This window comes from Chiloscyllium punctatum, chromosome 18 (genome assembly GCF_047496795.1).
Source record: "Chiloscyllium punctatum isolate Juve2018m chromosome 18, sChiPun1.3, whole genome shotgun sequence".
NCBI lineage: Eukaryota > Metazoa > Chordata > Chondrichthyes > Orectolobiformes > Hemiscylliidae > Chiloscyllium > Chiloscyllium punctatum.
The window spans coordinates 69,937,552-69,949,324 of record NC_092756.1 but is presented as its reverse complement, the minus strand read 5'-3'; the positions used below and the strand labels follow the sequence as shown (position 1 = coordinate 69,949,324).

General features: G+C 50.3%; 1 long non-coding RNA gene across 1 annotated transcript; it reads right to left on the bottom strand.

Annotated features, from left to right (window-relative positions):
* Nucleotides 1-957: 957 nt before the first annotated feature.
* Nucleotides 958-8,687, bottom strand: LOC140488937 (uncharacterized). Its single transcript, XR_011963071.1, has 3 exons — nt 8,571-8,687; nt 3,796-3,885; nt 958-1,783 (listed from the first exon to the last, which is right to left on the bottom strand). It is a non-coding gene; the product is annotated as an uncharacterized lncRNA (long non-coding RNA).
* Nucleotides 8,688-11,773: the final 3,086 nt, after the last annotated feature.

Here is an 11,773-nt window from a genome sequence, read left to right as displayed (position 1 = left end):
GGGGTTACCATTGTCCATATGACTGTCCTGTCTCTGGGGTAGCTTGTCTACATCCCCAAGGTAAGCACGAACTGCTGGACCTTCGCTGGGCTGAGGTAGCTATCCAGCTCCTCACTGGGGTAATTTACCCGCTCTGGTGTCATTGAGCCAAGGCAAGGGTCCTCACTGTCCAGTTCTGTGTCTGACAATGGGACTGTCAGAGGATCACAGCTCTCGGTTGCCTGTAGTTGTGGGGCAGTGGGTACCCCCTGGTTCTCCCTGGGTGGAGGGTGGACTTCGGGGGGTCCGTTGTTTCCTGGTTGGGGGGAAATGCCCTCCTCTTTACCGCCGGCGCTCTGTCTCTTCTTCTGGTGGTGATGGCCTTCTTTGCGTCCATCTTCCCCCTCCGAAGAGCTGGCCGTCCCTCCCTCGTGCAGCTGTCTTTTCCCCTGTACTACCTGCAATAAAGGACCCTGAGCTAAACTAGTCCCACCTGCCTGCGCTTGGCCCATATCCCCCCAAGCAGTTCTTATTCAACAATCTTCTCAAAAGGTCTTTTCAAAAGGTACTCACATCCACCACTCCCTCTGGAAGTTAATCCCAGACTTGAACCACTCTCTGAGTAAAAAACGTTGCCCCTTGGGTCTTTTTTTCAATCTTCCTCCTCTCTCAAAAATATGTCCCCTCATCTCGAAATCCACCATCCTTGGGAGAAAACACCTTATCTATACCCCTCATAATTTTATAAACCTCTATAAGGTCACCCTTCAGCTTCCTATAGTCTTGTGAAAAAAGTCCCAGTCTATCCAACCTTTCCTTATCACTCAAACCCTCCTTTCCCAGCATTCTGAACCCTCTCCATCTTTAGGGTGGCACGGTGGCTCAGTGGTGAGCACTGCTGCCTCATAGCGCCAGGGAGCCAGGTTTGATTCCAGCCTCTGGCCACTGTCTGTGTGGTGTTTGCACATTCTCCCCGTGTCTGTGTGGGTTTCCTCCCACAGTCCAAAGATGAGCAGGTCAGGTGAATTGGCCAGGCTAAACTGCCCGTAGTGTTCAGGGATGTGTACGTTAGGTGCATTAGTCAGGGATTAATGTAGGGTGGGGGATGGGTTACTCTTTGGAGGGTCAGTGTGGATTGTGGGGCTGAAGGGCCTGTTTCCACACTATAGGGAGTCCAATTCCAATATTCTCCTTCCTATAACAGGGTGATCAGAACTGGACACAGTGCTCTAGAAGAGACCTCGAAAACATCTTTTTTTGTTTCAAAAATCTACCTTAATCGTAAAAAAAACTCTGTATATATACATTATCACAAAAACAGTTTCGTTCTGCAGTTGCATATCAAATAAATGTATAAATCATTGAATTTTGATTGTATCCCAAATAAAAAAACCTCTCTTACACATACAATACTATTCTTTACATGTATTTGAGGCACTGGGAGGGTCCAATAACTGATCAGACCCCATTTCCCTTCAGCAGGAAGCCCTCAGACAGGGGTCTTTTCCCACTGCCCCTTGGCAGCAGCTGCCCCAAGCTTCAGTGGGCCCCTCAGCACGTAGTCCTGGACCTTGGAAGGTGTCCGTCTGTAACACTCGGTCAGGGTCAGCTCCTTGCTCTGGAAGACCAACACGTTTCGGGCAGATCAAAGAGCGTCTCTCACTGAGTTGATGGTCCTCCAGGCTCAGCTGATCTTTGTCTTGGAGTGCGTCCCAGGGAACAGACCATAGAGCATGGTGTCACAGAGCTGCTCGGGATGAATATTGACAAAAACCACTGCGTCTCTCTCCAGACTTCCTGGCACCTTCCAGAAGGAGATGTGTGTTAGTCACAAACACCCCACGGCCATTATAGCCTTCCCATAACAGGGCGACCGGAACTGGATGCAATACCCTGGAAGAGGCCTCACCAAGATCATATACAACCTCAACATGATGTCCCAACACCTCTACTCAATGGTCTGAGCAATGAAAGCGAGCTGCCAAACGCCTTCTCAACCACCCCGTAACTTCAAAGAATTATGTACCTAAACCCCTAAGTCTCTGCGTTCTACAACACTACCCAAGGCCATACCATTATGTGGAAATGCACAGCAGGTCAGGCAGCATCCGAGGAGCAGGAGAATCGAAGTTTCGAGCAAAAGCCCAATTAGTTGTATAAGTCCTGGACTTATTTGTTTTACCGAAATGTAATATCTCACATTTATCCAAATTAAACTCCAGCTGCCACTCCTCAGACCATTGACAAAATCATATAGATCGGAGATAATTGTGGCTCTGGCTCTGATTGCTCTCATAGTTCAAGGTGGCCAACCTGAAAATGACCCAATTACCCTGGCCCTGTTTCATGTTAGCTAGCTGCTCAGAAATCTCCCTGGCACCATCGGCTCTTATGTTGTGTAGTAATCCCTTATGTGGCTTATTTTGAAATGCTTTTCTTGGAAATCTGAAAGCTTTCATCATTGATTGATTCTCCTACATCTATTTGATTAAATTTGATAACCTTAGTTTCCCCTTCACTAACTCACATTGACTGTGGCTGATTGCATTATAAGCTGTTTTTAATTGCAAAAGTATACTTTGCTCATAAATGATCTATCATCACACACCGTGGTGGCATAGTGACTCAGTGGTTAGCACTGCTGCCTCACAGCACCAGGGATCTGGGTTCAATTCCTGTCTCAGGCGACTGACTGTGTGGAGTTTGCACATTCTCCCCGTGTCTGCGTGGGTTTCTTCCAGGTGCTCCAGTTTCCTCCCACAGTCCAAAGATGTGCAGATCAGGTGAATTGGCCATGCTAAACTGCCCCTAGTGTTGGGTGCATTAGTCAGGGGTAAATGTAGGGGAATGGATCTGGGTGGGTTGCTCTTTGGAGGGTCAGTGTGGACTTGTTGGGCCGAAGGGCCTGTTTCCACACTGTAGGGAATCTAATCTAATCTAATCAAAAAGGTTCAGAGTCTGTTCTGTAAAGACTTTGCAGAAAATAAGTGAATTGATTACGGGGGATTTTGACGTTCCTCAGAGCTTCTACCCAGTTGCAACAGGCATTTTCTAAAAGGGAGCTATTTACAGTTACAATAAGGCAACAAGGGGATCTCGAGATTCAACAGACCCTTGTTATATTTTATATTGCATTATGAGCTCTTTCAGAATTGATTCCGGCATTTCCCCAGTGCAATGCACTAAGCTGACCTTTGTTTCTGGCTTTCTGTCTCACTCCTTCCTTGAATAGAGACACTGTGTTTGCAGTTTTAAATATGCTGGCACCTCTCCAGAACAGTGGGATATCTGGAAGATTATCAACAATGCAGCTCTATTACTGCAGTCTAGGATGGAGACCATCAGTACTGGTTCGTCATAAGTTCCGTTATTTTCTCCATTTCCCTTTCTCTCCAGCGATAGCAATTGCTTCGAGTTTTCTTTTCCCATTGCCTCTTGCATTTCAATTATCCTTGCGATGCTTTTTGTGTCTTCCAACAGTTTAGAGTCATAGAGATATACAGCATGGAAACAGATCGTTCGGTCCAACCCGTCCATGCCAACCAGATATCCTAACCCAATTCTGCCGTTTGCTTGTGTCCATTGACTAATTCCCCCACTCTAACACACTGGTGCGGACTTTGGCTCCTCTTTCACTTTTTACATATGTGTAGAATCTTTATATATTTTTATATTTCTTATTAGCTTTCTCTCAGACTCTGATTTTACCATGCTGTCCTTTTCTGGCTTTCAAATCTTTCCCAAATTCCCCAATATTTGCAGCTTTGTATGCCAATTTGATATCATTCTTAACTAATTCTTAATTTTCTTTCTTACCTCAACGTCACCCGCTGAATCATCCAGGATTCGAGCTCAGATTTCTAACTTATTGGATTGGATTTAGGCAGCAACACAAGATGGTGACATCTGTTGGAAGAAGGTGGTATTGCAGCCGATCAGATTTAGATTTAGAGTTTATTGTCATGGGTCCCCAAGTACATAGGTACAGGAGTGCAGTGTAAAGTGCACAATTCTGCTACACACAGTGCCATCTTAGGTACAGGTGCTAAATCTTAAGAACAGGGTAGAAAGCTCAGGTGAATTGGCCGTGCTAAATTGCCCCATAGTGTTAGGTTCATTAGTCAGAGATAAATGAGTCTGGGTGGGTTACTCTTTGGAGGATCGGTGTGGACTGGTTGGGTTGAAGGGCCTGTTTCCACACTGTAGGGAATCTAATCTAAAGAACAAGGTTTAAAGTTAAACATTATACTCATTCAATCTCCTTCTCTTTGCCGTGCGTTCCCCACACTGGGCCTACCATACCGCTCCTGTCAATCCTCCAGGAATATCGATCCGGGCCTACCTCAACGCTGCAGTGACCGATGCCGACCACAGAGCCTGCCCCCATCCCCGTTGCTGCCACAGCCTGGAGTCCTGCTGTGGGCCCACCAACATCGAGGTTGTTGGGCTCCAGAGCCACCTCTCAGCGCTGGACCCAAAATGGCTGCCGTCACAAACTCCCAAAAGCCTCGCTCCCCCTCCTCAAGCAGCCAACTCCTGCCGCACATGCTCAGAAGGTCGGGCCTGCTCTCGATCATGGAACAGGCCTCAAGTGAGAAGAAACTAGAAAGAAAGAGAGCAAAAAGCAAAAAGGAAACCAAAGTAAGCAGATGGAAGCAGACAGGTCCCAGGCCAGGAGCTCAGGCACAGCTGATACCCCCTCAACTCTCCATCACTGGGGGGTTTACCTCAACCCATCCATGGATCCATTCGGAACAAACTAACGGAGTTTGATTGCTGTGTTTGGTCAACAGTTCCATTCCCATTGTGAGTAACAGGAGGTGAACTGGATGGACATTAAATCCTCGCTCTGTCCTGTCATTCCAATTCCTATCGTCAGAAATTTCAAAGGTCATGATGATTGAATTCAGAAAAACAGAAATATTTCACCCCTTTGTCCCTCCAAGTGAAGCAAACTTTGAAATGATAAATTAAAAGCACAATGAACAGTGATGTGAAATAAAAATAAGTAGATTTAATTTGTACCTATAGCAATAGGGAATGGCCTCTTGTTAACTTTAACTGGTGTGAATTTAGCCATTAAAAATAATGACTGGCTCAATGAAGTGTCAGCATCCCAAGTGTAGATTTGTACCAATAGCCTATCCTGTCCCCTGGTGGCCGGCTGTACACATGGCGGTACATGGTGGGTAATCTGACCAGTAGCCCATCCTGGCCCTGCTGACTGGCTGTACACATGGCAGAAGCTCTGACCAATAGCCTATCCTGCCGCCTGGTGGCTGGGTGTACACATGGTGGGAAACCTGACCAATAGCCTCTCCTGCCCCTTGGGGGCTGGCTGTACACACATGGCAGGAGCTCAGGAAGAGTGTTGTCCATCTCCATTGCAAGTGGGCGGCCGACCTTTCACCCTCTGTTTTGTGGGGTGAGGTGGCTCGTGAACAACAGGAACAGAGCTGAGCTCCTGGGACAAGGGCTGACAGAGGAGATGGTTCTGCCCATCATGAGACCGACTGTAACAGAACATGGCATTGCCGAGGACGCTGATGCTCATAGGAATTGCTTTACGTCCCTTTCCTCCTTCAGAAAAAAATATATTTACTCTCAAGGGCAGTTCAGGGGCTGATGCTGAGGATGGCAGGAGTGTCGATTGAGGAGATTGTTTTGTCTGGGCCTGTGTTCACTCAAGTCCCAAAGAATGCGAGAGGATCTGATTGGAACACAGAAGATTGGGAAAGGGCCAGGCAGGATTGAGGCAGGGAGAGTATATCCCCTGTGGGGGTGGTGGGGAGTCTGGAACCAGGAGAGACAGTCTCAGGAGACAGAGGAGGCCATTTTGGACCAAGCTGAGGAAACATCCCCTCACTCAGACATTGGTCAACCTGAGGAACTCTCTACCACAGGAGGGTCACTGAACAGATACCAGAATAGGATTGAGAAATGTTTAGGTTTTAAAAGGCGTATGGGGAGAAAGCAGGACCATGACGGGGTGAGATCGGGGATCAGCCATGATCAAATTGAATGGTGGTGCAGTGATAGAAACAAAGGTCAGGTGGATTGCGTTGGGTATGAGATCCCTGATTGGGGCTGTTAACCTGGGCCAATTGGGGAGCCCTGGCTGACAGGTATCAACAGGGATTCTCCAGACCCTAAGGACTGGCTAGTCAGAGCCCATGTACTGGGCACATGTAAATAAAGGGTGACTTGGTGATGGGATACCAGCCTCTGTGGAATTATTTCAGTAGCGACCATGGAAGAGCACCCTCTTGAAGAAAATTCACTTGCAACAGTCCTCATTGAGTTGGGGTAAGCATTTATTTGGGAAGTTTGATTCATCGAAGCCTGGGTCCAGTATGTGGAAAGAATTTGTTATTTTTTCAGGGCAAATGAAAAGCAACAAGTAATTCTCCTGACAGCTTGTGGAGCCACAGCTTTTATGGTTATTAGGAGTCTAACTTACCCTGAGGCACCTTCCAAAAGTTGGCAGATTTAGTTAAGGAATATTACAACTTCTGCCTCCTCTGAGACACTCTCAGTTTGATTCAGCAGTTTGAGAACTAGGGGGATCCTTATCAGGATTTTTGACGAGGTTGAGATGACTGGCAGAGTCATGCGATTTTGGGTTCACCCTGAATGAGAGACTGTTTGGTATGTGGATCAATGACATAACTATGCAGAAGCACTTATTAGCTGAAGTCCAACTGGACTTCAAGCAGGCACTACAACTGGCCTGGTCATTGGAAAATGCGGGAAGTGGAGCCGTACGAGTTACAGGGTATCCCAATGGAAGGGGCCACCCTTGCTAGACCGACTGAGCTTGGGGAACATCACGTTGAAGGCAATTACAGAACCTCAGGCAGGGCATATTCTGAGCAGAGGGGCCCTCGGTCAGCCCACAGCAAAACACCAAACACAACTAAGCCTCGGTCAAACGGCCAAAATGCTTTTCAGGATCTGGGCCGGCAGGTTCCGTAAGTTGCTGCCGGTATGTGGGCCCGTGATGGCGAAGGCCTGAGTTGAGTCAGAAAACTCACAGGCCAATATCCAGGAGAGTGCACCCCCTGGAAAGTCCACCTAGAGCTGGCTGGGAACAGTTAAATTGCTTAGCAACGTCCAGATCAGAGCCAATCAAAATAAAGGTCTGGTTCAAAGGTCACTCAGTTTTAATGGAAGTCGATCTTAGCGCAGATTTATCAGTGATTGCAGATGAACAAGATTGGGACTCCAACCCTCAAGTTTGTGGGTGAGATCTCAGCCAGACTGGGGACCCTTTACAAATTAAACACACAACTTTGATTCTGGTCTCTTATGAGAAGCAGCTGATTGTAGTAAAAGGCTCGGGGCCTGTGCTCGATGGGGTAGAATTGGTTGAGAGAGATTCACCTTAATTGGCTCAACATTTCTCAATTAGAAAATGGCTGCCTGCGTGAAATCCTGATTAAATACTCGGACGTTTTTCAGGAAGGTCTCGGGCCTACTAAAGGGGTCAAGGTTGTATGTTGACCACGACTCTGCAAGGCCCATCCAATGCTATTTGCCTCACGGGCAAAACTAGAGGCTGGGAAGTGAAGGAATCTTCAAACCAGTGCAGTTTGTGGAATGGGCAGCACTGGTCGGACTGACTGTGAAGCCCAATGGGTTGGTTCGCTTTTCTGGGGATTCGAACCAAACATGAAGCTGCTTCTCTCAGCTGGATAAATACCTAGTGCCTCACAGAGAGGATTTATACACAAAACTGGCAGGGAGGTGCTGTCCTTCACAAAGCTGCACATGGGCCAGGCGTATCTGCAATTGCAAATAGGAGAGGAATCCCAGAATTATGCCGTAATTACGAGCCACGAGGGATTGTACCTGTCTGTGAGATTACAGTCGGTGGGTATTCGGAGTTGCCACTCGGAGTTTAAGAACCAGGAGGTTATGTTGCAGCTGTAGAAGGTGCTGGTGAAGCCAAATCTGGAGCAACGCGCACAGTTCTGGGCTCCTTACTTAAGAAAGGATGTAGAGAGGAACCTCGATTATCCAAATATCAATTATCCAAATATCAGATTATCCAAAGGAGATCTCAAGGTCCCAACAGAAACATTACATCAAAGACGTGTTTCCAACACCGATTACATCTTTTGTTCACAGTGATTAAAAACAATCTGGGCTTCCTCAAATATTGCCGAGAACAGTCCTGGACATCGAGGGGAGGCCAGGCACCGTTTCCAAATGACGGACCTCCTGCCCTCTCGCTGTCCCCTCACACACTTTCCCTGGAGTTCTACGCAGGGGTGTATCAGATGGTTGTGGAGAATAAGATTGTAAGACACAGAATTTATTGCAAACGTTTACAGTGTGATGTAACTGAAATTATATATTGAAAAAGACCTGGATTATTTGTTAAATCTCATATTTTAGAATGACCACGTTGGTTTCAATTCTTTCATATGTAAATCGCAAGACTTTCTTTTAAAGTTACATTCGGAGCAGGGATTCAAAAGCTAGTGCTTCCAAATAATGCTGTTGGACTATAATCTGGTGTTGTGTGATTTTTAACTTTGTACAGCCCAGTCCAACCCTGCCATTTATCTCAGTGATGTGGTACTAACCTGGAAGATCAATAAGGAGCATGTAGAGAACTTGGATGTGGTGGTGAAACGTCTCTCCCAGGTGGGTGTACGCCCGAGAATGGAAAACTCTGTGTTCCAGGCCCCCCGAGCGACCTTCTTGGGTTACAGAGTCAACAAGATCAGGTTATACCTGTTGGAAGATAGAGTGAGGGTGATAAAGGTGCCCCAACTCCCACGTCTGTACCAGAGCTGAGATCTGTCCTTGGGCGGGTGAATTATTGCACAAAATTCACATGTAACTTGTATCTTGGCTCCTTTACAACTACTACTGAAAAAGGGTCAGCCTTAGAAACGGTCACGTAGCCAAGACACAGCCTTTAGGGAAGTGAAGGAACAGCTTTCATTGCCTGAGGTGTTGGTACGGTACGGGTGGCACAGATGGCTCAGTGCTGCTGCCTCACAGAGTCAGGGACCTGGGGGTTCGATTCCAGCCTCAGGCGACTCGCTGTGTGGAGTTTGTACATTCTCCCCGTGTCTGTGTGGGTTTCCTCCGGGTGCTCCAGTGTCCTCCCACAGTCCAAAGATGTGCGAGTTAGGATGAATTGGCCATGGGAAATTGCCCCTTGTGTTCAGGGATGTGTAGGTTAGGTGCACTAGTCAGGGATAAATGTAGGGGAATGGGGTAGGGGAATGGGTCTGGGTGGGTTACTCTTCGGAGGGTCGATGTGGACTTGCTGGGCCGAAGGGGATTCTATGATACCAAGCGAGATGTGGCGCTGACATGCGATGTCTCCCTGTTACGGTGTTGGGGTAGTGTTGGCTGACTGGTGGCCTAACAGAGAGAAGACCTATCGCTTCCTGGACATTGGCTGATGCCAAACGCAAATATGGCCCTAGATTTGGTGGTCAACTTTGGTGTGAGAAAGTTCCACCAATATCTTTGTGGAAGCAAATTTGTTTCAGTAATGGATCACAAACCCTAGCTTGGGCTCCTCACAGATAACAAGGCCCATCGTTTCAGGTTGGACTCAGCAGTGGGCCCGTATTCTCAGTGTGGAGAATGACACGTTGGAACCCTGACCAGGAATCCCTTCGATTTTAAACTGTCACGACAACTCTTCTATTCCCCGCTGAGTATATACGACTGTGAACACAAAAAGGTCCGGTCCAGGCAAAGCTGAGTGATGATGGGGAAGCCAAAGGACCATCACAACCAGAACCGAAACTCAGAGAGAACAGATCACAGGAGAGGATGGTATTTCATTATGGGGAGCAAGAGTGATTGTCCAGAGCAAAGGTCACTACCAGATAATGGCCAAATTCCTCCGATTCACCCGAACCAGCAAATCTTTGGACTGTGGGAGGAAACCGGAGCACCCGGAGGAAACCCACGCAGACACGGGGAGAACGTGCAAACTCCACACAGTCAGTCGCCTGAGGTAATCAAACGTCAGTGGGCCCAGCAGCATGGACTGGAGTGGGCCCAGCAGCACGTACTGGAGTGGGCCCAGCAGCACGTACTGGAGTGGGCCCAGCAGCACAGACTGGAGTGGGCCCAGCAGCACGGACTGGAGTGGGTCCAGCAGCATGGACTGGAGTGGGCCCAGCAGCACGTACTGGAGTGGGCCCAGCAGCACAGACTGGAGTGGGCCCAGCAGCACGGACTGGAGTGGGTCCAGCAGCACAGACAGGAGTGGGCCCAGCAGCACGTACTGGAGTGAGTCCAGCAGCATGGACTGGAGTGGGCCCAGCAGCACGGACTGGAGTGGGCCCAGCAGCACGGACTGGAGTGGGCCCAGCAGCACAGACTGGAGTGGGCCCAGCAGCACAGACTGGAGTGGGCCCAGCAGCACAGACTGGAGTGGGCCCAGCAGCACGGACTGGAGTGGGCCCAGCAGCATGGACTGGAGTGGGCCCAGCAGCGCAGACTGGAGTGGGCCCAGCAGCACGGACTGGAGTGGGCCCCGCAGCACGGACTGGAGTGGGCCCAGCAGCATGGACTGGAGTGGGTCCAACAGCACAGACTGGAGTAGGACCAGCAGCACGGACTGGAGTGAGCCCAGCAGCACAGACTGGAGTAGGCCCAGCAGCACAGACTGGAGTAGGCCCAGCAGCACAGACTAGACTGGGCCCAGCAGCACGGACTGGAGTGGGTCCAACAGCACGGACTGGAGTAGGACCAGCAGCATGGACTGGAGTGGGCCCAGCAGCACAGACTGGAGTGGGCCCAGCAGCACGGACTGGAGTGGGCCCAGCAGCACAGACTGGAGTGGGCCCAGCAGCACAGACTGGAGTGGGCCCAGCAGCACAGACTGGAGTGGGCCCAGCAGCACGGACTGGAGTGGGCCCAGCAGCATGGACTGGAGTGGGCCCAGCAGCGCAGACTGGAGTGGGCCCAGCAGCACGGACTGGAGTGGGCCCCGCAGCACGGACTGGAGTGGGCCCAGCAGCATGGACTGGAGTGGGTCCAACAGCACAGACTGGAGTAGGACCAGCAGCACGGACTGGAGTGAGCCCAGCAGCACAGACTGGAGTAGGCCCAGCAGCACAGACTGGAGTAGGCCCAGCAGCACAGACTAGACTGGGCCCAGCAGCACGGACTGGAGTGGGTCCAACAGCACGGACTGGAGTAGGACCAGCAGCATGGACTGGAGTGGGCCCAGCAGCACAGACTGGAGTAGGCCCTGCAGCACAGACTGGAGTAGGCCCTGCAGCACAGACTGGAGTGGGCCCAGCAGCACAGACTGGAGTGGGCCCAGCAGCAAGGACTGGAGTGAGCCCAGCAGCACGGACTGGAGTGGGCCCAGCAGCACAGACTGGAGTGGGCCCTGAAGCACGGACTGGAGTGGGCCCAGCAGCAAGGACTGGAGTGAGCCCAGCAGCAAGGACTGGAGTGGGCCCCGCAGCAAGGACTCGAGTGAGCCCAACAGCACGGACTGGAGTGGGCCCAGCAGCACAGACTGGAGTGGGCCCTGAAGCACGGACTGGAGTGGGCCCAGCAGCAAGGTCTGAAGTGAGCCCAGCAGCAAGGACTGGAGTGGGCCCCGCAGCAAGGACTGGAGTGGGCCCAGCAGCAAGGACTGGAGTGAGCCCAGCAGCACGGACTGGAGTGGGCCCAGCAGCACAGACTGGAGTGGGCCCTGAAGCACGGACTGGAGTGGGCCCAGCAGCAAGGACTGGAGTGCGCCCAGCAGCACAGACTGGAGTGGGCCCAGCAGCACAGACTGGAGTGGGTCCAGGAG